Here is a 6,000-nt window from a genome sequence, read left to right as displayed (position 1 = left end):
ATAATTTATGTCTGATTAAAAGCAGAACAACTCATAGATTCTAGTACTCATTCTTCAAAACATGGCTTATCCTTTGATTCTGCTCTTACTAGACTCTTCGTATTTTGTCTAAGGTGATTAATGATTTTATTTATAGTCAGTTCTGGTGGGACCCAAAATAGCCAAGTAGTTAGAAGCATAGGCCCTGGAATGAAGCTTGCTTAGTAATATAGATTGTGCCCCTTTGAAGCTTTGTGAACTGGAGAAGCTACTTGAATTCTGTGACCATCACACATTATACTTATTTTTTATACACATGCAGATCTTGTTTCAGAATTCTTTGGTTACTACTTAGGGAAAAAGATATATACTCTCTTATTGCATGGCCAGATCATCATATCACAGGGCAAGAATTTGTAGAAACAGCATCAGAGTTAAACTGGAGAAGTAAAAATGCTGCTATTTATCACATACTGAGAGCATGTCCACCATGAATGATCACAAACTACCAACACCATTTTGGTACTTGAGCCAGCATTGTTTGGTTCTGTTTAATTCCGAGAGTGGAGGGAGATAAATGGAAGTCTGTATGAAAGATAGCAGAATATGGAAGGAAAGTATTGGAAGCCTTGGGGGAAAAGGATTGAGAACAAGAAGGTAACAAGCAGGCTAATCTGAAAGACCACACTTTTCCTCTCTTCCAATAATAGTTTCAAGCACAAAATCATCACTTGAAAGTCCCACAGTAATGCTATAGTAAGAGAAAACCCTGCTGCATGGCTTACCTGCCTACTCCTAGAACAAGAATTAGACATTTAAAACGTGCTTTTAAAATAAGTTCATTGAAAGCACCTGAGCCGGAGCAAGACAGAACTGAGTTTGAATCCTGATTTTGCCATTTCCCAGCTCTTTGGCCCTTGGCAGATCGCTTCAGCCTCTGGAGCCTCAGTTCTATCGCATGTGAAATGGATATAATACCATATTTCACAGGGTGATGATCAAGATTAACTGAGAGTGGTTATGTAAAATTCCAAGCGTGCGATGAGTAGCCAAGAAAACGTTTTCCCCAACCTCCTACCCTCTCAGAAAAAGTCAGATTTACTCTAGTATTCTTTCTGGAAAATTCCATGTCCATGTGAATACGTAGAGATTACAGACAGGAACAGTGTTTGAGGACATAGGGCAAAATGTTCCAAAAGAAATTTTAATTGCAAACTAATAGAGCCTTTGACATCCTTCTGTGCATGGACTGCCGGCTTTGTCACAGTTGTCAGGAACAGAGGAAACAGAGTACTCAGGCTGTCCCCTCTACAGCCTGGCTTACTCTGTTGTATCTCCTAACACACACTAGATAAGCAAATCGTATCATGCACGTTTAATGTGAATTTGGCATTTCTTGTAGGTTAAGCGGTCTCACAGACGACTTCTTTTTACTTCTCTAAATTTGTTAACTAAGGAAATTAGACTATCCCCAATCTAGTCCAATAAAGGTTCCATCTAAGTTTTCACATCCTAAGAATCCTGTGATTCTTCCTTTAATTGAATCATAATCTACAGTATCCCTATTAGCTTTTCTTCTAGTTAATATCTTCAAGACTTTTCAGCTTCCAGTTGGCTCGAGTGGTAACTATACCTATGATTAGAACATTAACAAGAGAAATTATGTTGCCCTTGACTCTTCTGTGGCCCATCTCCTAAAAATTGTTCTTATATCTCAGTAATTTCTGATGGCAGGGCTTCTTTTTAAGAAGTCCGCCAAGTGACAAGACACACTTGCCTGTGAGCACTAAAAGATGGTGTATTCGTCAAAACAGGCACTGTTATGCTTGCATTTTATAAAACCTCCTGAGAAAATGCACCTCAGGGAACGGGCACTTTAAAAAGTAAGTGTTCATTCAGCTTCCTGGGAAGGAAGCACCCAGGACCTTGTTTGCCAGGGCAAAATATGCTACACCAGGATTTTTCTCACCATTCCAGGAATTTTCTACCCTCCATCCATGAATGACTTTGGTGTGTATTTTATTTTCTGCTGGCTCCTCTATAGATCGGTATTAACTTGTTGAACCTTTCATAGCTTTGCAGGACTTTTAATATGAAAATATTCTGCTTGGTTAGTTACTAGCTTGAAAGACACGGGAATACTAACTTTATGAGAAGGTTTTGCAATTACCACCCTTAGTATTGTGGAATACTTCATCATCACAGGTAAAATTCTAGTGGGACTGATGGAGGAAGAAACCCAGTGTTACTCCAGTAACACAGAAGATAGCTATTTTACCATCTTCCTGGACTGGGGAATATATTTAGTAATTAAATTCAAATCTACAATGTTTTATACTATTTAAATTTATGAATTAATTTAATTTTACTTTTTAAGGGTTGCTAATTCAGAAGCGTAATCTTTAATACAGATGATATGAAATTTTTATAGATTTACTAGTAAAATACTGCAGTTATGAGTCCTAAAGGAGTGAATGCTTTTTAAAATTTTGTTCACTTAGCCAACTTCTCTCAGATCATTACAAGCAATGTGCTTTTCACTGAATTTTGGTTTTAACTTTAGGAAATGCCTGCTTGGTACAGATGAAAGCTAAGTAAATGCTAATATACAAAAACATTATTTTCTAAGTAGACCTGAGAATTTAAAAATTTTTAAGTTTCTTTAAACCTGTTGACCATCCTTTAAAATCTTAAAAAAAAATTTTTTTTGACAGCATCAGAGTGAGAGAAGATTTAAACAGTTTGGTTTTTGCTTTTGCCAGTGGGCATTTTATGCTAATCAAGTTAGTAGATTGGAAGGCTGTCAGGAGTTTGACAAACTGAATGCAGTGAGCCATTTTCTATAGAAATCAAGCCTCGCAAGTAATTTTCTATTGATAGGTTTTCTGATGTGCTCAGTCTCAGTAATGCTCACACTTCCTCTGCCAAGGGCCCCTGACCTCCATAAACAGCTACCATGTACTCACTTTATAAATCGTATGTGTGCACACACACAAACATGAGTTGTATGAAGGCTACACAGTGCGAAGGCTTAATGTGCAGAGGTACCACCAAGAGGGCAGGCATCTAACCTCAGCGTCATCACAGTTTATAACTTCCTGCGAGGAAATCAATGGGTTCTAACTTCCTCCAAGGAAATCAATGGGTTCTTCTAAATTATTAGATTTCCACTATTAAATACACGAGGAGTTTATCTTTTGAGAGAGCATTTTTTTAAAGTCTATTAAAGTATTAAAAATTTAATTATATAATTTATCAAATGTCCACAGCCAGTCTGAATCATGGTGTTTGACACATAGAGAAAATAGGCTGAATTCTAGCACTTCGTTATTTGGGGTAACACAGATGCCGTGCTGTGGCTGGGAGGAGGGTCTGAACAGACGACACAGTCCATGTCTCCAGGTTTGGATGAATGGGAGTTGTGGCCTGTGGTCCCAGGGCCTTGAGAGTCAGAGCTGGGGCTTAAAGCTGGTCCGACTCTTCATGCGGCTTTTGGATGCAGTGGTTCTTTCACACCCAAAATAGTGCTTTCAGATGGGCTTCATGCCTGAAAGTTCTGGAGAGCAAAATGTGGTGTGAACAGTGCATTTTTATTTTGGCCTGACTTTGCATTTACTTGAAAGAAAATACAGACTATATGCTTATATCTGTACCGCCTCCTCACTTTGAGGGATATTGAACTGTGGATTAAAAAAATAATGAAGATGCACCAAAATTATAGAATGGTAGCTCCCTGTGGTTTTATTTTTAAAAAATAATTACTACTTGCGACACATTTTATCTTCAAAGTGCTTGGCAAATGTTAATTAACTTTCTAAAAGTTTAAAGGAACTCAAGTCAGCTTGCTTTTTTATAGAGAATATTCCATTGAAGTCAGGTGGCATAAGATTGAGCTATAATTGAGCTATAATAGAATTATTGAAAGATTCTTAATAGGATGCCTGGGCTTCAAAGACAGAAGATCTAAGTGGAGTAAAGTAATAAACATCTAAGAAAGTAATTTGGTTTGTACTGAAGAAAAACTGAATTTATTCTTTTGGCCAAATAAATTTATGCCCAAGTGAAATCCCCTAATAGGTGAGAGACAGACTGAACTTAGCTTGATTCGTGCATTGTCCAGGAGGCTGTAGAGTGACCCTTGACCTGATACCTATATTAAACATTTTTAGATTTTGGTCCACATAGGCATATTATTAAAGAATTACTTTTTTCATACTTAGGAAGTAGCAAAAATTAATAACCCCAGAATTAACCCATCCTCATAAAAATAAGTGGTCTAAAATGGTTAATGTTGGAAAATATTTTCAAAACAACAAATACAAGTATTTGTCAATAGTTACGATAAATTCTATAAGATCCAGAGTTCAGAACATCCTGTAGTTTTAAAAGAATTTAATTCCTTTGTTGAATTTCCTTGCTTTCATTGACAGTTTCACCTTTAAGGTGGTTATTCCAATATGGCACACATTATTTTCTGATTACTTGCTCCCCAAACTGCTTGCTTTTATGGCATGCCCCATTCCTACTTGCCCCATACACACGCGCATGCGCACACACACAGTCACGCACACACTGCCGCACCCCCATCTCTGGACAGATAAAAGCAGAGAGTTAATATTTAATTCTTGTTAGGAAGAGGGAAGTTCTGTGGTAGATAAATAAATCCAAAACCCTGGACACCATAATTCATCTTAATCCTTTCCATGTAATGAGAGCAACTGATAGAATTCAATATGAAAAAAGGGAAGGAAAGATTTCATATAAACATAACAATATAAAATTAATTAACCTTGAAGGTGTAATTTCAGAGATGTCTAAAATAGCCGTTACTTCTCTGGGCCTCAGTTTTCTTATTTGTGATGTGGTCTTGGTTGGGAGGGGAAAAAAAAAAAAACAGAACTAACTCAATTCTTGTCATATAGTATGTTTTTCATAAATGTTTATTCCCTGCCCTCAAAGTCAAGATCCTTGCAAGTTTCTATTTTAGGAGGAGCAGAGCTAATTCCCGTTAGCTCCTGACTGTTTCATGCCAGAGATCATTTGCATGAACTGTTTCTCTCCTAGAAAAGTTCTATCCTGCCTTATCTGGTGTTTGAACTGTTGTTTAGTCTTCGCAGCCCTGCTCAGTGATTACTTCCTCTGTGAAGCTCAACGTGACCTCCTTCCAGACAAAAGTCATCTCTCCTTTCCCTGCATTCTAAAATCTTCAGCTGTTTTTGTTCTTGCCTGTATTAGTGTGATATGTTATTGTTATTTTTATTTTTAGTCTGTCCACCTTCTCCACTTGATGGTTAGCTCATCAGTGCTGAGGTGGGTCAGTTCTTTAAACTGGTCTATAAAGGTTAAGCAATAAATCTTAGTTGAGATGGAATGAAGTGAAAATGTTCACCATAATCACTAAAATGGCTTTCAGATTCAATATAAAATGTAATGTTTCAAGTTTTTTTTTTTCACTGTACCCCATTTTTTAAAAGTTATTTTGTCTATAATAATTAAATTTATTTGCAAAAATTTTGGAAAAAATATTTTTAAAGAAGAAAATGAAAATAACTTATTATTCCTCTACTCATATAAACATTATTAACATTTTTTCATATATCCTCACTCTTTGTACTCTAATTTAAATGTATGTAAACACACATATTTAACCAAAATTGGAATTTTACAGCCTGTGCTATTTGTAACTGCTTTCTTTTCTCCAAGTAGTTTGTAATTATCTGCACGTATTAGTAACTGTTCTTTGAAAACATGAATCTACTATAATTTGTTGTTGGCAATATAAATTTTGTCCATTTATTTTTGGTTTGTCTGTTTGCTGTCATAATCCATTCTACAATGAACAGCATTATATATAGGACTCACGACCGTTCAGCTGGTTTGGCTATACTTGCTGAGATACTGGAATATTTCATTAGTGATGAAAAGGTAGTCACTACCCTATCCATCCTGAGTCCCCTTTCTGTTGACTCCTCATGATCCAGTTTAATGCCTCTCCTGGCCCAGTAGCAGGCCTCTGGGACA

Source organism: Ovis aries, chromosome 2 (genome assembly GCF_016772045.2).
Source record: "Ovis aries strain OAR_USU_Benz2616 breed Rambouillet chromosome 2, ARS-UI_Ramb_v3.0, whole genome shotgun sequence".
NCBI classification, from domain to species: Eukaryota; Metazoa; Chordata; class Mammalia; order Artiodactyla; family Bovidae; genus Ovis; species Ovis aries.
This window is presented reverse-complemented; position numbering follows the sequence as displayed.